A 26,431-nucleotide genomic window follows, 5' to 3' on the forward strand; every position below is an offset into this window, starting at 1 on the left:
GATGTGACTTGAAGGGTTGGTTTAGTTTGGATTATGTTGTCAACTTGACCTAATTTAGGGCACTTAACTTGGGTGCCACCCTGGTTTGGAGTGTTACTTGGTTTCTTGGGCACATTATTTTTCGCCGCAGTGACACTTTTATCAGCCAGGGATAGATTATTGGCTGTGGTAACTGTTTTGGCGACATGGAGTGACTTAAAATTCGTATTGAAACTAGGGGCACTTATGTCCTTATGTATATTCATTAGGATAGTTTCCAAACAACTAAGTCTAACCTCTATGGGTTCAAGCAAGGCTTTCAGTATATTAAGAATATTAATGTTGTCCATGCTTGGTCCATTCCCCTCCTGAGGTTGTTGAGCTAAATTAACGAATTCCCCGCTCGGCTCCAGAATTTCCTCCAGACTGGGATCAATGATTGTATCGTCTGGGAGGCTCAGTGGTAAGCCATTTATAATCGGGTGCAATCCCCCTATGTCATTAGAGGAGGCGACCAAATTATTGTTCTTAATAACTGGGTCGGGAATGGCATTATGTTGGTTATGGGCAGTTTGAGCTTTCTTCCCTTTAAGGGAAGCCGATTTGTCAGCTTTTTGTTTTTGTTTAGGTATTGCCCCTTCTTTCAGACCCCTTTCGTTTATAGCAGTTGCCAAGACAGAATGATTTGGCTCATTTCCATATGCTCCAATGTCTGTCAGGAGGTTAAGATTAGGAGAAGCCTCCAGGTCCAATTGTGAGTGAGAAGCATCAAGTTCCCCAGTAACCCCAATGTTATGTAGTATTGCACGAGTATTTGGGCGTGAGTCGATGTTAGGCGTCTTTGCCTGGGTGATGAGGCCCAAAGAAGATCTCTTGGCCCTAGCTAGATCTTGGGAAACTCTCCTGTCCATTAATGTTATTCCCTCATCGATTAGTGCATTAGTGCGGACGATGAAATCATCCAGGGTCCCGGTAAGTTTTTTAGCTCCTGCTACCGCCATGCTTCGAGTTTCCCGACAATTCATGATGACCCTACGCTAAGTAAGAATAAGCTAAAAGCTTACGCTGTGGGATATAGAGCGTGGGGCTGATGGAGTTCGACCAGGGTTAATTGCCCAGGCCAGGCTCCTCAGGCCTCTGAGGGCCACAGAGGGCCCGCCCTTTGCCCGGGCTTCGCTCGGCGTCCCGCACGCATCCCGCTGAGCGGATATCCGTTGTTTTTCAAAGGGCAATTGTGGCCGGGGGCGTGTCTTGCTGGGGGCGCGGCCGTGCACACCTGTGCAGCGCAGGGACTCCTGGTCTTGAGAGTCCCTGCAGCACGCGCCCTCAGTTTGCTCCGGTGTTCCCTCCTCCTATTGATGGCAGACAGCACTCCTGCAGCCTCGACCCCACGCCTTCCACCGCGCAGCGGCACCCGCGAAGCGGGTGCTGCAAGCTGTTGTCACGCGGTGAGGCGGTCAATCCCTCCCGGGATACAGGGAGGCAAGCAGGATGGCCAGGAAAATAAGCGTTATGAACTGCGGCCAGCCGGTGAGTTTCTTCAGTGCACAGGGTCCCGCTCTCCGTAAAAAAACCTTCCCGTTTTAATCTCCTGGTCATCCGGGGGCATGTCTTGCTGGGGGCGCGGCCGTGCACACCTGTGCAGCGCAGGGACTCCTGGTCTTGAGAGTCCCTGCAGCACGCGCCCTCAGTTTGCTCCGGTGTTCCCTCCTCCTATTGATGGCAGACAGCACTCCTGCAGCCTCGACCCCACGCCGTGCACCGCGCAGCGGCACCCGCGAAGCGGGTGCTGCAAGCTGTTGTCACGCGGTGAGGCGGTCAATCCCTCCCGGGATACAGGGAGGCAAGCAGGATGGCCAGGAAAATAAGCGTTATGAACTGCGGCCAGCCGGTGAGTTTCTTCAGCGCACAGAGGGTTGTCATTAATGAAGCTCTTGAGCATGTCATTGGTGAATGTGCTGTTAGCGAGGTTTGTCATTGTTAAAGCACTTAGGCATGTGGATGAGCAGTGAGAAAGGCTTGCCATTGGCCAAGCCCTTACACCTGGCATTGTGGGTGAGTTCCTATTGAGTCTTGTCATTGGTGAAGCACTCTGGCGTCCTGGTGGTGGATGAAACATTTGCTTTGAGGTGCATGTCATTGTTGGAGAAGCAGAAATAGAAGTGGTGTACAAACTGCTAAAGGAGCAGGACATTGCTGGTGCATGAGCTTTGGTACTGAAGCAGTTGGCAACACACGGCACTGGTGGCGGATGAGATCTTCAGTTTGTACATGAACTCTTAAAAGGGTAGGCATTGGTAGAGAAGTTTTTAGGAAGGTATGGTGTGTGTATGAACACACTTTTTGTAAGAAAAACATTGCAGAGTAAACTCCTAGAAAGAGTTGGCATAAGTGAAGATGGATAGTACTGCTGGATAAAAGACACATAAAAATGTGGGATGTTTTTGAGGTTGGGTTTATTGTCACAGGCTAAGCTCTTGGAAAGCCATTGATCAGTCGCTATTATAACTTTGTGGAAATAGTTTGAAGGTGTTCATATGAATTTTTGCAAGACATATTTTATTCTCTTTCGTTGTGAAAAAGCTTTGCAAAAATTGAATGTTTTCATTTTTACCATGTGTGTCACCTTTGGTTGCTAAGATTGTCACTTACTTTTGAAGGAATTTGCAAATTGTTGGACCTTACATGATTTTTTCATTGATACGGTGTACCTGTGTGACATCGCAGCCGCGGAAAAGCACAAGACCCAGAGTCCACTGACAGAGGCCGAATTTACATTTAGTGGTCCTCCAAGAAAGTATTTCCTGTATTTATCATTAAATTTCCCCTCTAAGGCCCCGATAACGAGAGCACTGGGATCGAGGTGCTTTTTATCACACCTCCTAAATAATGGTATCCCAGGGTATTTTATTTAACTGGTATGATAAATAGCACCTATCCTGAGGTATTGGTGCAGATTTGTGTATTTAACACACCAAAATCCGCTTGGTAAGGTAAATATCATACACTTTTAACCTGTTAAAATTTGATCTGTTGGCATCTACCAAAGGATGAGGTATTTAAAGCATATAAATATCTGAGATCTGGTAGTAATTGTAACTCTTTTGTAGGTTTTGTGAGGTGGCAAACTGAGCAAGCTCCGCACGGGTAATGGCCTGTTACTGGTATGTTGTTCCATAGGCCTGGGTTATCTTTCAGTTTTTTTGGGGGAGGTCTAGTGTGGACTAACAAGTCCTTCAAGTTCCTGCTCCTTTTATTTGCAAACCTTGGTTTGGGCCAATCAAGAGAGTTAGATGTAAGGATTCTCCAATTTTTATTTATGATTTTCTTGATGTTGTTGGTCACTGAGCTGTAGGTTGTGACGCATGTGATTCTTTCATCTTGTTACCCGTGCGGAGCTTGCTCAGTTTGCCACCTCACAAAACCTACAAAAGAGTTACAATTACTACCAGATCTAAGATGGAAGATGAGACGTCACACAAACTGCAACACGAGCCACGCCATCTACATGATTACCTGTCCGTGCCAAATGCGGTACATCGGTATGACGTGCCGCAAAGTAAAACAAAGACTTTGTGAACACCGAAGCAACGTCAATTGTAAAAAATTGACCACAAAAATGTCAACCCATTATTTAGAATCAGGACACACAACTACTGATCTACAATGGGTCATTTTAGAAACTCTTGACGTCATAGACAGAAACGCAACCCAAATTCTTTTTGAAAAAGAACAACGCTGGGTACATCGCCTCAAAACAGATACCACAGGCCTAAATGATAATATACCCTGACTGAGTCTGAACAGAAGATAAAATGAAAAGGTGGATGGACCCCATCAATATGTCGACCAATACCTCCCCAACAGTACCTATCATAAGGCAGTTCACAGTAACATAAACAATATGTTTATATCATCTCATACACGAGACAATTTGCAATATACTATCGTCACCATATGAGAATGCAATAATTCACTAAGGAAACAGCGCTATAAAAATAAGCCACAACCCCTCTGGATCTGAGCAATAAAATTATCTACACTCTCAGAAGATACGATATGACTCTTATTAATATTCCTAATATACCCCCGGTTTTTATTTACAATTTAATAAACAGCCTCCTTTTTATGCCGTATTTATATCATTTCACATTCATGAAAGGAATATACTTTTCATATACAGTGAGTAATCCTCACTTTCTACTACATCCCCTTAAATCTTCACAACCACAGACCCAGGAGTAACTTCCGGGTCGAGACAGGCAGAGATAGCACAAGCTGCGCCGGAGGAGAACAGACCCAGGTAGTAATCACAGACGCTCCTCCGCCTTCGACAAAACAGCAAGTATTTCATCCCCTAAAAACTGTAAATCATTATTCCCCACAGCGAGGCACCTCCTTCAGTGCCACCGACCCAAAGGAAGCACAATTTGCTACTCTGAGAGGTACGCATATTTAAAAAGCCAACCACCTCTTTATCTGTTTCGAAACAACGAATGCTCACAACAGAGTGGCTTTCTGACCCGCTAGTACTTAACACTGCATATCTTAAATCCATGCGATCACGCGCACCTTAGAGCTGAGTCACACCAAAATTTAGCGCTAAAATAAACATTCACTTTCTCCGTTTTGAATTACACAGGAGCAATCGTGCAACCTAGTAGTTCACTAATATAACCAATCACAATCACACAACGATAGTTTCCTGGATACAGCATGCACCAGAATTGGTAACCACTTGTGAATTGCACCATTATGATATGTGTACCTTCAACAGCATGTTCGAAAACCACAAGCATGAGGATGAGAGAGTCGACACCCCAAAATGAGTATGAATCTGGATAAAGTATTGCCATTTTTTAGGTGTTCTTCAAAATCTGATAATAGATTTTGATAACTGTACTATTTGTACATAAATGTGTGTTTCCCTTTACCCTCTCCCTATCTATGTTGTGTGTATGTATTTCCTTTTCACAGGTACAATGCAACCTCTGACAGACTAATGGAAGAGGTCAAAAAACCTATTTTCATTTTTTCACTATTTTCACTACCCAGCACTGGTCCTGAAGAAAGCCACACCGACCTATAGAGGCAACTTAGGCTGAAACATGTCGACCGTCTTTTTAAATATCACTGTATTTGTGCGTCTGGATTCCTAACTCTTCCATAACAGCACACCGATATCTTGTTTACCAGCACCCAGACCAATTAAAGTTTCAGTCTGTTTGTTCAGGTATTTTAACAATTCCCTTTAACACCAATCACCCACTATTCACGATCACTACTGTTTTTAACTATGGGTAAAAACCTCCAGGTGGAGGGTGCATAAATACTAACCCCATGATTATGCACACACGTGTCAAGAAGAGCGGGGAGACAACATATACCTCATTTTTCCACATCATAATCTTTATGTCCAGTTGTTCTAGCAATGACGTGGTGCATTAGCAACAAAAGTGAAAAGACGATAATACCCCTCCTACTCTCTGTGGCAGAGTACAGAAATTTGGAGAATCAAAAATAACAATTAGTTGAATTTGATGATTGCGTCTGTGTGGAAGAGGACGCTGTTAGCAGAGGGACTGCAAGTCCCAGGGGGCTTGTGTACCGCCCGCACCTGTGCCTGCTCTATCCTGCTGAGGACGCCTATTTGGTACATTGCCACACCCGCTTCACGGAACGCGCGCAAGCACGTGACAGGCGAAGCCCAGGCCAAGGGAGGGGCCGTCTGTGCTCGTCAGTGCCCGGACGAGGCCGGGCTGGGCCCTCCCTCTTAACACCTCCATCTTGTAAGGTTAGTCGGATATTATTACTTTTTAAACCTTCTAAGACTATTTTTGTCCCTTGTTGACTGCCTGGGTCAAGTATCTATAGGTTTACCAAGATGAGTAGACGCAAAGGGAAAAAGCTAGGCGCCCCTCACGGTGGTAGCGTGGCGGGGACGCTTGATCAGTTCATCCTTAGGGCCACCTCTGTTTTGGAAAAGGAGATTCAGATGACTGAACGGCGGTCATCTTTGGACCCATCATTAAACAAAAGATCCTCTTTAGGGACAATAGCTACAGCTTCTTCACCAGCTCATCAAGCTGTAATTTCTACCATACTTTTGACTAATAATGAGGAGGGCATTGAAGTCCCTAACCCCCCTGGACCAACAGAGGACTCCCTAAAGTCGTCATCGGCACAAATCAAAACTGCCGCCAGCATGTCTACACGAGCATCTGCCAGGTCCCCAATTAAAAATAACACCACTAATCGATCAATTCTTGAACCAGCATGGAAAAGGAAGTGGGGAGGAGGCCCACAAAGGCCCTGCACAGCAAAAGTGGCTAGGCCAAATAAAACTCATGGTTGTGTTTTAGCTGAGGAGAGCAGTTTAACAGATAATGCCGACTTGGTTGATTTTGATTCTAATCATGAATCCGCGAGGGGTACTAACTTGAATTGTGATCAAGAACTGTGGAGGCAACTTGAGAGTACTTTAACAACCTTGTTAACTCCTATTACCCATAGACTGGTTAGGATAGAGGAACGTCTGGACAATTAAGAATCTCTGGTTAAGTCAGGTTTTGCTGCTCTTGAGGGTCTCCTTACTCATCCTAAGCAAACATTAATGAATATAAACATTAACCAGGGGAATGTGGTGGCAACTTCGGATGCTTTGAATATGCAGCCCACAAGTAAGTCAACTATCAAATCAACTGCCGCAATGATACCAACTAACCCAGCCGCAGTAACAACTAATAAGTCAGCCATTGTGCCCAGGGTACATGACGACCCAGGGAATCAAGCCAGTGAATTTGCACAATCCACAGCAAGCACTCCGGGTAATGGCAGAGATACAACAGCTTTAAGAAGGGATAATATATGCAATACTCATCTCCCGGATCCACAAGCCTGTATACCCAACGGGACAGAAGGACCGAGAGGGTTGGGACATAATACTGTACAAATTAACTCTTCGTTCTTAATTTGCCTCCGGCTGCAACTGCCTTAGTAGTTATCTTGAAAAATTTGCCACCTCTGCGGGAAACTCAGTCCGAAACGACAGATCAACTAGTGTGTAAAGTTTTGCACTGGTTTAATATTCGACTTAGGAGGCTGGGCTCTGGGAGGAGGGAGTTGACAAGTTTATCATTATGGCCAGATGAACATGGTGGATTGGCCTTCTAGGAAGGAAGAGCATGGTGATTGTGTTGTTGTCTATTTTAATAATGTGCATACAACAACATTCCTGTTGGGTAATCTGTGTGGAGTGAAGGGTAGATTTATGGATAGGGTGTCTATCGTACCATTGGGGTACTTTTATAAACCAGGGCCAAACTACACTAATGTTTCAAATCGCTTGGAGATGGGTCGGCGAACCTGGGCTCATCTTGGATTAACCAAGAAATCACAAGAGGTCCCATTGTCCAATAGATTCGCCCCCCTTTCCGACATTGAATCATGTGATTGACTACAACCACCCACCTCGATATTGGCACCATGTTCTGCTTATTCTTCTATTGCTGATTTAGATTTAGTGGACAGACTTCAGGGCTTGGAGGACAAGAACCAGATTATGGCCCGACACCATCACAGGTTGACATAGGGAGCTCGCAACATCCCGCATTCTCCTTATTATCTTGGAACATCGCAGGTTTGTTCCATAAAACCTTGTCCTCTGATTCGTTGTGCTTTGTTGGGGGGTACAATTTTATTGCTTTACAGGAGACATAGTCTTTAGATACGATTTGCCGCCCAGGCTATCTGACTTATGGTAAAGCGGTAATCGCAAACAGAAAGGAGAGACCTAGTGGGCGACTGGTCATATGGGTTATGCAACAGGCATCGCTCCAAATAAAGGAACTATCAATAGATAGTCCTGATATCCTTCCTATTTAGATCTGTTTGAAGGGTGAGCCGGACCTTATACTAATCAATGTGTATGCGCGAGGATTACCGGGTGGGAAAGCCTCACCAACTATTGCCGACCTAGACACATTTATGGATGGCCTGGATGGCTCAAGTGTCTTTGTTATTTTAGGTGACTTCAACTGTACATTCGAGCCATTAGGTATAGATGACTGTAACCTTAGTATGGAGGAGGATCAGAATTGGGGGGTGCCTCTCCTTTCATTGAAAGCAATTAATAAATGGACTGAGGATCAGACCCCCCAATGGTTGACAAGTTATCTAAGATAGGAGAGGTGATCATGTCCCAAGACTGCCGCCGGCTAAAATGGGCAGTGGTCTCAGAGGATGAAGGTTTACAAAAGCAGATTAGGTCATCCATGGAAGAGACCCTGGCATTGATGAGTTCTCTAGATGCCAATGGTAATTGTTCCTCAGACCTTATGAAGATTCATGAGGATCAGTTTCTAAAATTGAAGTCATTGTTTACAAAAGTTAGAAAACTGTATAAGCCTCCCTTTAAAAAAGCATCCAAGTGGTACAATGAGGCATGTGGTATTGCATTTCGACACCTCTCTAATGCAATAAAGATGGGAGTCCCCCAACAGGTTAAAGCAGCAAGGGCAAATTATAAGAAGGTACAATTGAAGGCGAAGAAAGATTATGATGAGGACAGATGGGTAAGTCTAACTAATGCCTCAAATGGGAAGAACTGGATCAAATTTTGAGAATTGGTTACATAGGGCAGTCATATGACAGGAACTACACCAGTCAACAATGTCCCGCCCTCAACTTTGGGTCAGCACTTTCAAGGCCAATTTGCTTCCTCACTCAACATTAGCACTAAGTACCCGAGGTCAATGCTGAGGCAGTTCTTGTCTTTACCAAAGGAGAGATAGACAGAGTTTTAGACAGGGTGCCAGCAGGGAGGGCTCCTGGCCCAGAATGCATTCCTGACGACCTCTACAAACAGGATAGGAAGATTTGGATTGAATATATTTTTATCATCGTAAATGCTATTGCTAGTGGTGCATCAATACCAGACACCTGGCAAGGGGCCGAAATTATCCCCATATATAAAAAGGGAGATGCGCCAGTCCCAGCAATTATAGGCCGACAAGCCTCATGATACCCTTCATAAAATAGCTGCAAGATTTGTATTAGGTAGAGTTGATGAATGGATTGTAGATCAAAGTGTTTTATTTACCTATCAAGCGGGCTTTCGACCCCACATGAGCACAATTGATCAAGTTTTTCGATTTATGATGATCTATTGGTCCACAGTGATTTTAGCAGGGGGAACCCTTTATGCAGCATTTGTTGATTTAAAATCAGCATTTGACTTAGACCACTCACTGCCACCTACATTACCCACACTATCCAACCACATTTGCAAAACAGCTTTGTTGCATTGGTCGCCTGCAGAAGCAATTACTCTCTCCACTCACATCATAACTCACCTCTGTTATCAGTTTGCATTCACTCACATACACATGTAATCATCCTTAGCCATTAACACCTCACACTATAATCCCCTCACAAAACACTGACCGTTTCATGCAGCATGACCCGTTCACCTGCTTACAACCACCACTCATTAAAAAAATACTTGGATGCTTACTCACTTCTAACTACAGCCATACAACTATATCACTCAGTTATGTATGCTAACTCCCTGACATCCCATCCCCAAAGCCACTCAAAATATCACTGAGTCACACAAAACACTTATTTCCCGACTTGCAGGACCCAGAGTCACTCCAAGGGATATTTGATCAAGAAGCTATTTTGCATCAGTTACTAGTAAAAAGTCCCCACCACATCACCAATCACCTACCACTGATATTAACCTTTTACAGTATCCACCTACTCCACCACCATTCTGACTTGGCCACTCATAAAATGACAGAGAATTATAATTGCAGTTCACCACAACATGCCCATCTCATTGTCACACATGGTTTGACTCCCTCTACAGAAATTGTATTAAGAAGAGTCACAGTCCTAGAACCTCCTCAAGTTGTAATGGTGGAACCGTCCTGAAAAACATATCCTACAGTTCTCATCTGAGCCACTTTTGCATGATAAGCGAGAACCTGCCATCTCCTGGATCCTCTTCCATTTATGACAGGCAAAAAAAGTGCACGCACACAATGATATCCTGTAGTTATCTATAAACCACTTCAAAATTGGTTTTTTGTTCATCCAGGCATGGACAGTCTATGATTAGAGGAGCAGGCAGGGGCAGGGCTATTTTGAATAGATTCAGAGAAAATAATCAGAAGGATATAACAACTGAACTGTCTCTGTTGTTAGATTCTTCGGTTTGGCTACTGGCAACCATTTAAGAATAACAATGTGGAGCCCATGTCTTCCTGGATCTTTTTGTGATGCAGGGTGGTGTGGCAAACTGAGTAGTGCTGTTCTATTGTTGGTACAAGAAACTGACCACTTTTTCTAATTCGCCATTAAAACAATTCTAGGTGTTTTCTATAGCCATGGTCTAGTCTTCAGTCATTTATTTTAAAAATAGAGACATTTCATAATTTTCACATTTTCACAAACACATTGACCCAGTACTATTCATAATCAGCATGGTATCATACTGGAGTAAAACAGTTGCTTCCAGGAATTTTTGGGACAAGATCCTGAATAGTAGGAGCCTCATCCTGAAATTATTATGTTATAATCCTGTAGTCATCAAGTATTCAGTTCTGTGTAATACTGTTTCATATTGAAGTCAGCCTGAGAGCATCCTAGTATGATAAAACCCCATCCTGCAATCATCATGTTATAATCTTGAGTAAAACCGGTTTAGCATGAAGTTGTCAGGGAATCATCCTGGAGTAGTAAAAGATCATCACAGGTTTTCCATTGACGTAATCAGAAGATCATCCTATTGTAGTAAATGATCATTATCTTGAAGTAACTACAACATCATCCGAGAGTAGTTTTTCTGATGACTCTAAAGTCATCTCATTTAAATATTTTCCCCTATACATATACTTCAAGGTGGCCTGTGATGAGCTCCCCAAATAATTACAGAAATAACCCAGCTGAAGTCATTGGCTGACCTGAGTGAGTCCAAGAAGTTCTTCCTTTTTGACTTGGGTAATCATGTTGTGACTCACTTTCATGTTTGCTATAATGCTATGGAATAAAGTTTTAAAATTGAATTGAATGAGTAATCACATGAATAAAAGGATGCTACTGCTCTTAGTGATCACCTTAAAAACATGATGTATAACTGTGACATTCCAGTCAATGTTCTCGTTAAACCAGTATATCTGATCTCTGAGAGTAGATCCATCAATTCGATTTCAAGTAAAATATGTTCAAGTCAGCATAAGCATGATTCTGATTCTTATGGTTGGTCACTAATTTGGTAGTTATTTTCTTTTGTTTTATAGTACTCTTAGATTTTCGCATACATGCTTTAACCTTATCTCTGGTCATTCCCATGTAGGTTTTTTGACATGGGCACATGTGTAGTATTGCAAATCATATATTGTCTTTGATCCCAAATGCTTCCAGTCAGAAGCTTAACAGTTGTAGTTGGTTCAGTGAGCACACGCATTTTTATTTATGTATTTATTTATTTATTTATGCAATGTTTTCTATAGCACGAGCAAGACCCAAGAAATTGGGTGTCAGAGCGCTTTAGATCATCATCCCTTTACAATCAGAGGATATTTATTTATTTAACAACAAGCGTAAAAACTTGTTCAATAGTATTGGCAGATGCTAACCCATTTCCAACCTGCAACATAATGAGGAATAAGAAAATCATTAGGTAAAAGTAAAACATGCCATAAACAGTCTTCTGAACCAGAAAAGGTCCACTCCTGTTATCCTAGCTGTCTACGATGGTTATAATATTGTTACTTTAAAACAAATATACATTGTTCGAGTTACTTAAATGTAGACAACATCCCTTTAGATAGACCCAAGGGAGTAACTGTCTTATACTTTACAGAGGTCTACTTGAACAGCAGACTGTAGTGGATCGATGGGTTGTCTGCCGAACTCAGAATATTCTTATTGTTGCCTGGTGTTAGTTATGGGAGAAATTTACCCATCAAAAAGGCCCTAGTCTCCTTTTTGAACCGTGGGCCATATGTGATTCTCCTAATATTTGGTGGGAGCGAATTCCAGATCCTTGGTGCAGCTCCCGTGAACGTTCTGTTGTATGATCTCATACACATACTACAATTACCAAATTGGTGATGACCAGTAACACCTGGTAATGTCGACAAAGTGACCTTTACTATTGATTCTCGCTTGGTATTGTGTAGATCAAGACCTTCTTCAAATTTTGAGCCTGTTTAAAAGCAAAACGAGGAGCAGGTATGAAATGGGTTGGGAGTGCTGAGAGATGAAGGGCATGAGTGTTGTTCCTGTACATAATTTTTGAGTTTTGCTCCCCTTGAGTCATTGTGCTCCATCGTCTAGCACATTCTTCGTTCACCCAGGTGTATTTTAGATTCCCCACGTTAGACTAATGTTCTGATTTTTTACCTTTGCCTCAAATTGTAAAGCGCTCTGATATCCTTCGAGATCAAGTTCGTGCTATATAAAACTTTATAAATAAATAAATAAATACCTCGCTATAAGCTGTGGGACTCATTAAAGGAGGCTGGGATGCCTTTAGAAATCCTTGGTTTTATTATCAAACTGCATGAGGCAAATTATGCTCAAGTAAGGTGGGGGCAGCAGGGTGAACTGTCTGATCGCTTCATAGTTAATAAAGGTGTGCGGCAAGGGTGGGTCCTTGCTCCTACCCTCTTTTCCCTATTTATAAATAGGGTTATTGCTTATTATTCTAATTTCCTAACAGATGCTCCATCTCTTGCCGGATCAAGGGTTCCATTACTATTGCTTGCAGACGACACGTTAATTTTATCAACAACTCAGTCTGGTCTGCAACGTGCCCTTGATCAATTTATAGTTATCTGCAATTACCATGAGCTGGTAGTAAATGTCGACAAAACCAAGTTCATGGTATTGCATAGATATAAATCTGTTAGAGCCAGAGTAGTTATGGATAATGCATCATTAGAGCAAACCGATACCTTTACCTATTTAGGGGTAACTATGAGTAGGAAGTTGGACTTGATCTTTTAGTTCTTAGGCACAATCAGCTAGCGGGAGCCCTACTAAAGGAATATAGATTGTCAAATGCTAAACCTATAGGGCCAGCTGTAGCAATTTATAATGGGAAAATTAGATCTTCCATTATTTATGGCGCTGAACTTTGGGGGTTTGAAAATCTATCACCCTTAGTCCAAGCGCAAAACACGTTTTTAAGATCCCTGACTGCCCTCCCTCAATCAACACCTATTAAGCCTCTGCTTTTAGACCTAGGTTGTACTTCCTTTGATGAGGTCACAGGTTTTAGACCCTTAGCCTACTGGAGGAGACTGTGGACTACCACAGAAGTGACACCTTATGCTAATGCAATGATGCACATCAGGAATGCTGACTTGGCTTCTAAAATTAAATGGCTTCAGAAGATTAAGTATAACTTGTTCGAAATGGGCCTTAGCCATCTGTGGGATGACCCAGTAGGGAATATATTCCCAAGTAAAAATGATTACAAAGAGCTTTACTGGGATATGATAACTAAGAAGACCCTGTCAAGGGTGAGCAGTACGTCGCTCACAGGTATCTTTTTTGACCATGAGTTTGTAACGAAAACAGAACCATACTGGAATTTGACTACGAAAACTGGAGATAGGAAACTATATCATCAATTCTGTGTGGGTACTCTTCCGTTAAGATCGTCCGTTGCAAAATGGGATAAGGCCTCGAACACTAATTGTCCATTTTGCCATACTAGAGAAGAGTCAATATCTCATCTACTTTTTGTGTGCCCGACTTATAAGGGCCCTCGTCACATGTGGCACAAGCCATTGTGCACTAACCTTGGCTCAAGATCTTGCCTGAGAGTTATGCGCATCCTGTTAACGAATACTTGCGCAGATTTAGTCATTGCTATTGCAAAATTTCTGAGTTGCAACTGGGCATTGAGGAGGAAAAAACTGGTGGCCGTTGAGGAACCGGATCTAGTACTTGATTGTGTGAATGCAAATAGTCTTTAAAGAGTAACTGCAGAGAAATGTTACATATGATTGATTTTATCATTTTTTCATAGCATTACTGTACCAACAGGCATTGTATTTAAAACATGAAAAGACGTATTCATTCTCTTGTCTATAGGTTAGAGATTAGCATTAATTTTGAATTGCGAAGGGGTTTATAGCAATGTTGCAGTAATGGATCATATCTTTGTGAAAATCTGTTGGTTGTTGTCATTATTACATAATTTCACACTTTGTCATGAGTGTGACTTTCAACGCTTAAAAACCTCTAAACTGTGCTACTTTTGTGTGCCAGACCTGTCCTTGCATTCTTACCAAGAGGATTCCATGTCCGTTTACAGTTTAAATTATGTACTAGGAATATTTGTGAAATAACTTTTTGTCTATTCTGTAGAGGCAGACTTCATTTTGGTCCTGTTGTTGATTCTATATTTAGATTTTCCTTTTGGCTTATGATATATATTGATGCTGATCTGAAATTACCAATTTACATTTTTGCTTTCTGTAATGATTCTTAATTTTAAATAAATCTTCATGGCTTGGATTTTGAATGTTGTCTTGTGTAGGTTTTCTTTATTTGCCTTGGACCCTTGTACTTTGGGACTCACATAGCCCTGTTCCACCCAATCGACCCTGTGGTAAGTTATTTATGGAAAGCGCCAACATACCCAGCAGCACCGAACAAGGTGAGAACTAAAGAACAATATTTTTCAAAGGAATAAAGAATTTATAAAATTCTGCATAAGTAATGTTTCAATTGCTTACCAGTAATTACCTTACTCTGAGTCATTCCTTCCTCGTTCCTGTTATTATCATTGAGGTTAGGCCCGGCTCCCCAAACGCTATGTTGCTCTACCTCCCTTTCTTTTAAGAAAAAACTTTTATCCCACCTCATCAACTCATAGGTGAATCAAAAAAACACCCACCAGAAAGACATCCTGTGCTGTCCCTAAACTTCCCTCAACATAAGTGCCACAATTGTCAACCAAATGGGTGGGAGGTTCAGTCATAATAACAGTAATGAGGAATAATGAACACTGAAAAATGGAATTAGTCACAAGTAATTGAAATATACCCTGCTCGTCTACTTTCTCCTCTGCAAAGTGCATGCGGACCCCCCATACTCTGGACCTAGTCCAAAGCTCTGAGGTCAGGGGTCTGCCAGTGCCATAGGGGTCCCCGAGCCCCCCCCCCCGGCTCCCCGGGGGCTGCAGGGGCTTTTTCTACCCCAGTGTCTCACTGTAATCATTACTCATTGAGGAATGCCAAAGCAATATCAGAGCAGTTTGGGCCACCAATAAATATTGACACAAACAAACTCATGGTAAAAATTCATTGGCGCAACATGTGTGAAAGTGTTCTGTAATGTGTAAAAACAACAATCTCTATGACACAATTGAAACACTCTGCACAAAAAAATAACCATATCCTACACCCTCACAATAAAGATACAATAATGATCAACAAAACAAAAGAAACTGCCAAAGTTGCAGTGCAACAGATCTCCAAAAATCATTCACACTGAACTGCAGCTTCCTTAGAACCCGACCAGGACAAGCCCACCAGCTCATAGAATTGAAGAATACTTCAACCCTGCCCTAGCTGGACCAAAAATCACAAAGAAAGAGTCAACCTGTCAATAAGAAGCCATGTGCTTCAGATAAATCACAATAGCTCTTTTTGGATCCAAACAATGAAGTACTTCCTGTTCTGTAGTACAACAGTTGGGTATAAACTCAGGGAAAAACAGTTCCTGGCTAAAATAAAATAGGACTGAACATTAGGTACAAAGAAAGGACCTAACTTCAGAACCGCCCACAATCTAGAAATACCCTCAAAAAAGGAGACCTGCATGGCAGAGACCACAAATCTCTCAACCTTCCTGCAGAAGTTATGGACACCAGTAAAAGAACTCCTCGACTGGGCCAGGCAGCAGCTTCTGGTTTGCGTCCCAGAGCCAGCAGCACCACTACCCCAATTTTAATGTGGAAACACACACCTTTAGACCCCATGCACCTCAGTAGTTGAGGTGATTAAACAATATACAGTTCCTTGATGTTTGCAGCCCATGCACAAAACTAGATTGCTGCTAAGGAAAAGAGAATTTATTTCAAAACAAAATACATTTATAAAAGCGAAATAAAACAACTAAAATTGACAGTTCTGAATAGAGGCCCAGTAATGTCTGCCTGCAAGACAAACAGTACAGAATGTCTTCCCTTTGGGTGCTCCTTTTATTCACCTGAGCTGATGAGGAGGGATACGGGTTATATAGTAATAAAAGAAAGTGAAGTAGAACCACATAGGGTCTGTCTGGGGAAGTGGACTCAATTCAATCAGTTATGACTGGAAGGAGGAAATGGACGTGGGGGCAATGCTGTTAATCAAAAACCATTCTAAGGTGAACTTTACACTTATTATGAATTCTTCCACAATTAATTATTGAAGTCCATGAATGATCAAAGTTCAAATGGAAGCTTCCTTGTCCACTTGTCTTTATTGACACTTGTTCCAAACTCTTCAAAACACAGATAAATCAATATTTCAATACAGCCAGCCTACGCATTTCGTCCCCCATGGGACATCATCAGGGCTGTAAAAGGAAAGCAAAAAATAAAAATCCATTCCAAATCAAGATTGTACATACAAAATAAAACAAAGTACCAAAATGTTTAGAAAACATGTTCATTTCCACCTTCCTATAGAACAGTCTATACTCATCTGTAAAGGTATGCTCCACTATCTTTGGCACATCAAATATGTACTAGCAAATTATATTCAACAACATAACAAAATGTTTTGATAACTTATTCATTACGATATTCCTATGGAACAGTCTATACTCATCGGATAAGTTATCCCCCACTATCATTGACTCATCCAAAATATACTTATATCAAACAAAAGGCAGCCTGCCTATATGACATTCTTTTTGATCCACAATCCTATACAGTTTCCAACTTATATTTACCTATACATAGTAATTACCCATCTTTGTTCAAAATATTGTTGATCAGAATAGTACGTGTGCACTGATCCATGATGTATCATGAATAACCTGGCATTCAATTATCAAAAGTTTTTATCATCAGTTAGCACCAATCCTCCTTCTAACTTTTTTTGTATTTATCAAGAAACACGGGCCTCTGTCCCAATAATTTCCAGAAAATTTACTCCCCATCATTAGATTCAAAGTGATCTCACCTGAATCATTTTCGTTTTACTGTCCATTCGTATTCTTTTTCCAATTTTCCGATATATATATTTTATGATGCAAATTCTGTAAGAGAGAATTATCACTATTTAGTGTTGTCCCCCTTACTTTTATATCTGTTCCTTAAGCTTGCCTCGTTTTTACTTATTGCTCACCTTTTTATAATGGCGAATGAGTTCCTGTCAATTGCTCTACCAGACTTCTGAATCAGTTTTCAAAATTTCTATTTTGTAATGCTAATTCTGTAAAGAAAAAATATAGCCGCTATTTATTAATCTTCACCCGATCTCTCTTATCAGCCCTCTAGCTAGCGTTTTTCTCACTCATCTGCTCACCTTCTTATTATGTCCAAGCATCTCCATGAAGTTCTCTTCTCTGCCGCCAGTCTCGATAAATCCCACTGCAATTTGTGACTATTCCCCACCTCTATTTAAAATTATTTTGAACCAATCCAGAGTTGCGCATTTAAGCCTTGCACTTTAAATACAATTCTGTCCAATCATTAACGAGCCACAAACATCATTCATTTAATTTATGCGTAATTTGGGGCTGCAGTTCCCTCTCTGGTCCACCTTGTCTACCTATCTCCCGGTTGGTCACTTTATTGGCTCAGTGAGCCAATCACTTCTCAGTTCAATTCTGTCCAATCATTAGTGAGTCACAAACATCATTCATTTAATTTATGCGTAATTTTGGGCTATAATTCCAACCCTTGTCCACGTCGTCTACCTATCTCCCGATTGGTCATGCTGTGAGCCGATCACCTTTCAGTTACCGTTCTTCCGTGGACGATTCATATATTATAGCCGAGTTTCCCTTCACATATTCCAAACAAAAGCCTTTCAACTATAGCTCTTTTAATTTATGTAAAGGTCTTTTAAACAATGTTTACCTGTGCCCAATCTGTGCATATCTATGCATAAATTGGATGATATAATTTAATATATTTTTGTCGTAATTAACTGGCAAATTCAGATTTCCACTCGACGCATGCTAGGGGTCGCGAAACCCCTGAGTTAACTTAGAACTGGTATGTTTAAGCATAAATGCCATATCTATTGTAAATGCAACCTATTTTGAGTTGCTGTTTGAAATTTCCCACACTCTCGAACAGACAATATTATTTATGCGTATGTTACTGAGCACCCGTGCATTTATTTTTATGTTAATTACAAGACACCCATTTACATCCTCTGGTTTATCTGATAATGCCCACAACCTATGCACTATCGATTCTACCAATGTCATGTACTTTTTAAATTCCATAGACCATACCACTCAATAAAATTAATTAAAAAATATATATAAAGTTCTGATTCATAATTGCTGTTACATGAATCTTACTATCCACTAGTCTTCCACAGAACATATAGGCTTCTCAATCACTTTAATCTAAGAAATAATGCAACTCATTATCACTATTCAAGCCCTGGATCACCGCTCTATATCTGCTGCTCCATCTTGCCTCTTGTTTTCTGATCTTTAGTTCCCAGTCTCCACCCCTGGGAAACATTCTTTGTAGCCCATGCAACATAACATTTGTGTCCCTCCTGTGGTTTTATTTGATATGCTGGTAAATGGGTGATTTCATTTCCTTATTAATGATAGCCATTCTATGTTCCTGAATTCTAGTTTTCAAACTTCTCTTGGTGCTCCCGGTGTCGATTTTATTACATGCACATGTAATTACATATACAACTCCTGTGCTATTGCAATACATAAATAGGTAAAAACGAGGCAAGCTTAAGGAACAGATACAACAGTAAGAGGGACAACACTAAATAGTGGTAATTCTCTTTTACAGAATTTGCATCATAAAATAGAAATATAGGAAAATTGGAAAAAGAATAAGAATGGACAGTAACATGAAAATGATTCAGATGAGATCACTTTGAATCTAATGATGGGGAGTAAATATTCAGGATTTTTCTGGAGATTATTGGGACAGAGGCCCATGTTTCTTGATAAATACACATTAAATCGGACTAAGTGGAGTGTTCAGGGTTTCAAAAGTTAGAACGAGGATTGATGCTAACTGATAAAAACCTTTGATAATTGAAGTCAGAGTCCAGTGTTTCCTGATAAATACACATTTAATATGATTAAGTGGAGTGTTCAGGGTTTCAAAAGTTAGAATCAGGATTGGTGCTAACTGATGATATAAACTTATACAAACTTTTGATAATTGAAGGCCAGGTTAGTCATGATACATCATGGATCAGTGCACACGTACTATTCTGATCAACAATATTTTGAACAAAGATGGGTAATTACTATGTATAGGTGAATATAAGTTGGAAACTGTATAGAATTGTGGATCGAAAAGAATGTCATATAGGCAGGCTGCCTTTTATTTGATATAAGTACATTTGGCATGAGTCAATGATAGTGGGGCATAACTTATCAGATGAGTATAGACTCTTCCATAGGAAGCTTGTAATGAATAAGTTAACAAAACATTTTGGTATGTTGTTAAATATAATTTGCAAGTACATTTTGATGTACAAAAGATAGTGGGGCATACCTTTACAGATGAGTATAGACTGTTCTATAGGCAGGTGGAAATGAACATGTTTTCTAAACATTTTGGTACTTTGTTTTATTTTGCATGTATAATCTTGAATTGTAATGAATTTTTATATTTTGCTTTCTTTTTACAGCCCTGATGATGTACCATGGGGGATGAAACGCATAGGCTGGCTGTATTGAAATATTGATTGATCTGTGTTTTGAAGAGTTTGGGGCAAGTGTCAATAAAGCCAAGTGGACAAGGAAGCTTGCATTTGGACTTTTATTATTCATGGACTTTAATCATTAATTGTGGAGGAATTCATAATAACTGTACGCTCCTTCTGTGTAGATTTAATCTTTTGTTAGATGACCTTTGGGCGGTGGATCAACAGAAGTGAGCAGGTTCTTTGAATATTTAGCCAATAAGTGATACACCTAGAATACTCACCTGTTCACACGAGTTCTGTGACCCTCACCGCTCTCTAACGTTGGTTCCAAATTTACACTTGCAATATGGAGCCAGTTGACAATTAGGAAATGCGTAAACCTCAAATGGTACATCTGTACAAAAACTGATACTGAGCTGGGAGTGTGCATGGTTTAACTTGTTTTATGTACTGTTTAGTTGTTGATCTTTTTCTATTATATTGTTGAACCACATTGTTCCACTTCCTTTTGTCTCTCCTGTCCTCTCCTCCCGCATCCTTCCTCTATTTTATATCTCTCCTTCTCTCCTCTCTCAATGTATTGAGACTGAACTATTTTGTCTGATGCCCGATGGAGCTACCTGGTTTAGCTATAGAGGAGATGGGCCGTGGATTCTCTCCATGGTCGTCACCTACCCAGTCGGTCTTTAGACAGACTTCTTTTCGTCTCTCCTTATTGTCTCTTCCCTTATCCTCCCTTTCTCACCTCCCCTACCCCCTCCACTACTTCTCTCTGTTCTTGGGTACATGATAAGGATATTGCAAGTCACCTCGGAGTTCCCTAACCATACAAAGGAATTCGGCCTTCGGTCTCATTTCTGTATATGGGTATGGAACTCCTTTGTGGCATGCAATATCCTTATAATGTACAGCAGGGGGTACTTTATTGTATATATATATATATATATATATATATATATATCAATCACAAGGTTTGCCTGCAGTGAAGAAGCCCAAACAGGTGAGTCGCTTTTGCCTTCAAATTTTATTTAAGGGAAACAACACGAACCGGCTATGTGCTTCGTCCAATCAGTTCCTGCCCAACGCGTTTCAGGTCTGAGGACACGTCATCAGGGGCTCGGGGCTTTGGTTCAAATACCTTCAACGGCAGTTTTGGCAGTCCATTTAACCATGATGTTCCCGCCCTGATGGGCATGGCCATGCGAGTGGCCCGATGGTAATTGTAGTGCCGTTTCTTCCTCATGTGAGGCGCCGTGTGGTATCACATCACCATATAAATCCCAAGTGGGTTGCTAACATATATATATATATAGAAATATCTCCGTTTCCCTTCTGCAGAGCCCAGCCGGGACAAAACCAAAGGAACGGATTATAGACTCCAATTTTTGTGGATCAACAGGTCTTTATTATCCAATTATAGCCAGACGCGTTTCGAATACCTCCGTATTCTTTCTCAATGTAACAAACAAATGGTCCGCTTTTTATTTTTATACATTTTTGGCGTGATGCTTTCACCTCATCTCAGTGTTAAACATAGAAAAAATACTATATACCAATGTATGCTGGGTTTTGTAGTTTCTTTGCTCTAAAACCAATTTACCCAATATAGTTGTATTTCATGTCACAACAACCTAACAGCATAAATGCTCAGTCATAAAAAATAGTAAATAAAAAATATATATATATATATTACCTACTGGCGGTCGCCAGTAGGTATATATAGTTAGGATTTTTTCTCTATGGGATTTTTGAAAATTCTATGTCTAATAACTTTGGCGTTTGTGGACGGAATTGGCTGAAATTTTCAGGAAAATGGCACATTTTGTTTCTGAGCAGCCCTTAAAAATTTGGGGGGGGTTCGTCAAGGGGGGGCCGAGAAAAAAGGGGGGTCCCAAAACGTGTTTTTAACATTGAGTTTTCCATAGGGCGGTTGGCCTCACTTTTAGCCCGAACGGCTGAATGGATTTGCACGAAACTTGGCAAAATTGTAGGGACTGGTAGCCCGATGTGCCTTTTGTAGGTCTCAATATATGTGCTACAGTGGATTTTGAGAAATTAACGTTTAAAAAAAGATATATATCTGTAACAGCGGACCGGGCAGCGCTCCAGTTCGCGTACTTTGCGCGCAACGGAGCTTTGTGAAGCGAAGCTGATTGGTTCTCCGGCGTCTGTAAACATTCCAAACAGTCCGTAGCGGCCGCCATCTTGTCTCTCGGTAGGATCGAGAGACAAGCGGAGGCCAAACCGAAGGGGCAAATGACCATAAGGGGGCATAGTAGATCCTCCCTGACCGTTTAGGTTTGATGTGGAGGTTTTAAAAGGGCCCCGCGGGGCAAAAAAAAATAAAAATAATAATAATCGAACAGCTGAATGGATTTGCACGAAACTTGGCAAAATTGTAGGGACTGGTAGCCCGATGTGCCTTTGCTAGATCTCAATATATGTGCTCCAGTGGATTTTGAGAAATTAACGTTCAAAAAAAGATATATATCTGTAACAGCGCACCGCTTCGCGTACTTTTCGCGTTACGGAGCTTTGCGAAGCGAAGCTGATTGGCTCTCCGGTGTCTGTAAACATTCCAAACAGTCCGTAGCGGCCGCCATCTTGTCTCTCGGTAGGATCGAGAGACAAGAGGAGGCCAAAGCGAAGGGGCAAATGACCATAAGGGGGCATAGTAGATCCTCGCTGACCCCCTAGGTTTGATGTGGAGGTTTTAAAAGGGCCCCGCGGGGCAAAAAAAAAAAATAATAATAATAATCGAACGGCTGAATGGATTTGCACGAAACTTGGTAAAATATTAGGGACTGGTAGCCCGATGTGCCTTTGCTAGGTCTCAATATATGTGCTTCAGTGCATTTTGAGAAATTTACGTTCAAAAACAAGATATATATCTGTAACAGCGCTCCGCTTCGCGGAGATAAAATTATATCTGTATTACCTAGCTGTTGCTAACACCAGTTAGCGACGGCTAGTAGGAGATAGCGACCATCTTGGGCCCCACTTTGCATGTGAGTGATATTTATCACTAATGACATGCAAAGTGGGCATGCCAAGATGTTAGCGACTGGAAACAGTCGCTAACATCGCTATCTCCTATTATTAACTTTTGGAAATATTCGAGATAAGCGCGAATATCTCCAAAAGCTAGCACCTGCCCTGAGCAGTTCTTAGCCATGTTATCCAATGGGAGGTGGATAACATGGCTAAGAGCATTAGCTCGGTAATGCATGAATATCGCTGAGTTTTCAGCGATATTAATGCATTGCGGTCGTTTTTTATCGTATTTGCAATAAACCTTGATAATAGCAAGGTTTATCTGCGATAATTTCTGACGGTAAAAAAATCGTTGCTAAGCATCGTTAGGGATAAATATCGCTTAACTTTGGTAATATGCCCCAACGTCTGTTAACGTTCGATTCGAAGGAAATCAGGAAGTGTTGAAAAACATTGTCTGCGCCATCTTGTCTTTTTTCAAATGCCACACTTTTGTCGTGCACGGCAGCCATTTTAGATGCCTTGACCAGACCCACTCTGTGCACGCTGTCGATCCTTAGCATGGCTCCCCACCCTCGCAAGCATCTCCCCCAGGCAGTGGTCACCCCCGCTCTCTGTCTTATGCATGGGTAATAAACCTCCCCCCATCTGCGCTGCTCTTCCCTGAGAATCACACCCTGTGCCTGCCCGACACCTCCCTTTCGCCCTATTCACTACCGCACCCTCTGACACTCCTTTTCCTCTGTGTCCGATTGTCCAGGCTGGTCCTAGGGTATCAGCTAGCCCTGCAGATGTAGTTTATGGCCACAGCTGTAAAGAATCACCCCTCTTCAAAGGAGTTATAGTAGATCAAGGCCCACACTCGATGAGATCCGTCACAGCAGAAGCGTTGCTATTATCTGAAAACCATCCTGTATTGTGATTGGGGAGGGGACCGAGCCTGAAGCGGAAGATTCCAGGGATGACTCTTTGTACATCAAAGTTTTTACAATTATGTGTCACATTAAAAATATATAGCACTCCGACAAAGTAGTAAGATTATAAAACTTTAATAATTTATAAATATATACAAGAAAACAAAAATAGTAATAACATATAAACATTTTTAGGGAAAAACAACGAAGTAGCGGTCGGCTGTGCGAATAGTCCCAACGCAGCACAACGTCCAGATTTCCGGCGTGGGGCGTCGCGGGGGGTGGGTCATCAGTAGCAAACTGTTGTGCAAATAGTTCCAAGGCAGCAGAACGCGCTGAAATCTAGATGACACGAAAGTGATGTCTAGTAAGTTGCCACCCAGCAAATAATGGCGTGGGGCGTCGCGGGGGGTGGGTCATCAGTAGCAAACTGGTGTGCGAATAGTTCCAAGGCAGCAGAACGATGGCACCAAGGTGATGTCCAGTAAGTTGCCGCACTGGTTTTGGTATCCTACAATGCTGCTCCGAATAACGGCGTGGGGCGCCCCGGGGGAGGCGGCGTGAACGGGCCTCTCCAGGTGGAGTGTCATCTGTTGTAGTGGGGCGCCCCTTTACCGTTTCAGTTGCCATTCCGTCCGTTTTTGGTCCACTGTGTCAAAAGCCGCAATTCAGCTGAGTTGCGCCCACTCTTGCGGTGCAGTGTTAGGCGGCTGTCACAGGACTCTCAAAATGGCGGCAGGCTCTTTCCTTTTTGGGCCTGGTCCACTGAAATGGCCCTGGGACACCTTGGAAATCGGACGCTTGTCTGCTAGGTCTTGGACCCCATTCTCGAAAGCGTCCCCTCCGCCTTGAGAATTCATCAAAAGTTTTGGGGGCCCCGACTCCTGCAGGCTTCTGGTGGGGAGCGGCTGCCATGATTGCTCGCGGAATGACCACGACGGAGCTACGAGATGGTGGTGCTCTCATGCTGACGCCAGCTTCAGTCTGAAACATCCAGAAACAAGGTGGGGCTTTCATCGTTTGGGGGGGAAAAAAAGTTTTCATCCAATGAAAAGTGTTGTTTTTAGGTCATATGATCAAGCCTTCCATCATTAGGAAACCAAAAGTAAAATGAACCAATGAAAAGTTTTATAAACAAGTCACATGACCTGTTATGCGGCATAGGGTATAAAATGCGGAGAAAATACGTTGGCACGTGAGGCGGCGTCAGTAGCGGACCGATGTGCGAATAGGCCGAAGGCAATACAACGCGCCAAGATCCGGATGGCACCGAGGTGGTGTCTAGTAAGTTGCCGCACTGGTGTGGCCATCCTACAATGCTGAAAGTCGGCGTGGGGCGCCCCGTTGGCCTGTGAGATGGCGTCAGTAGCGGACCGATGTGTGAATGGGGCCGAAGGCAGCGCAACAATATTTTCGGAATAGAAGACACCACTAGGCGCTGAGATGCCAAGATCCGGATGGCACCGAGGTGGTGTGTAGCAAGTTGCCGCACTGGTGTGGCCATCCTACAATGCTGAAAGTCGGCGTGGGGCGCCCCGTTGGCCTGTGAGTTTGCGTCAGTAGCGGACCGATGTGCGAATAGGCCGAAGGCAGCACAACGCGCCAAGATCCGGATGGCACCGAGGTGGTGTCTAGTAAGTTGTCGCACTTCTGTGGCCATCCTACAATGTTGAAAGTCGGCGTGGGGCGCCCCGTTGGCCTGTGAGATGGCGTCAGTAGCGGACCGATGTGCGAATGGGGCCAAAGGCAGCGCAACAATATTTTCTGATTTGAAGACACCACAAGGCGCTGAGATGCCAAGATCCGGATGGCACCGAGGTGGTGTCTAGCAAGTTGTGGCACTGGTGTGGCCATTGTACAATGGTAAAAGTCGGCGTGGGGCGCCCTGTTGGCCTGTGAGATGGTGTCAGTAGCGGACTGATGTGCGAATGGGGCCAAAGGCAGCGCAACAATATTTTCTACAATATTTTCGGAGTAGAAGACACCACAAGGCGCTGAGATGCCAAGATCCGGATGGCACCGAGGTGATGTCTAAGTTGCGGACCGATGTGCGAATGGGGCCAAAGGCAGCGCAACAATATTTTCTGAAGAGAATACACCACAAGGCGCTGAGATGCCAAGATCCGGATGGCACCGAGGTGATGTCTAAGTTGCGGACCGATGTGCGAATGGGGCCAAAGGCAGCGTAACAATATTTTCTGTATGGAAGATACCAGTAGGCGTTGAGATGCCAAGATTCGGATGGCACCGAGGTGATGTCTAGCAAGTTGGTGTGGTCATCCTACAATGCTGAAACTCGGCGTGGGTCGCCCCATTAGCCTGTGAGATGGCGTCAGTAGCGGACCGATGTGCGAATGGGGCCAAAGGCAGCGCAACAATATATTCTAAATTGAAGACACCACAAGGCGCTGAGATGCCAAGTTCCAGATGGCACCGAGGTGGTGTCTAGCAAGTTGTGGCACTGGTGTGGCCATCCTACAATGGTAAAAGTCGGCGTGGGGCGCCCTGTTGGCCTGTGAGATGGTGTCAGTAGCTGACTGATGTGCGAATGGGGCCAAAGGCAGCGCAACAATATTTTCTGACTGACACCACAAGGCGCTGAGATGCCAAGATCCGGATGGCACCGAGGTGATGTCTAAGTTGCGGACCGATGTGCGA

At 42.5% G+C, this 26,431-nt stretch overlaps 1 long non-coding RNA gene across 1 annotated transcript in view; it reads right to left on the reverse strand.

Annotated features, from left to right (window-relative positions):
- Positions 1–16,405: 16,405 nt before the first annotated feature.
- The window catches only part of LOC144819878 (uncharacterized), a 107,408-nt gene continuing 97,382 nt past the window's right edge, over positions 16,406–26,431 (reverse strand). The window contains exons 2-4 of the long non-coding RNA XR_013607604.1: positions 17,343–17,429; positions 17,178–17,253; positions 16,406–16,566 (exon numbers count right to left, since the gene is read on the reverse strand). This is a non-coding gene — a long non-coding RNA (uncharacterized LOC144819878). The remainder of the gene's footprint in view (positions 16,567–17,177; positions 17,254–17,342; positions 17,430–26,431) is intronic.

Source organism: Lissotriton helveticus, chromosome 2_1 (assembly GCF_964261635.1).
Source record: "Lissotriton helveticus chromosome 2_1, aLisHel1.1, whole genome shotgun sequence".
NCBI classification, from domain to species: domain Eukaryota; kingdom Metazoa; phylum Chordata; class Amphibia; order Caudata; family Salamandridae; genus Lissotriton; species Lissotriton helveticus.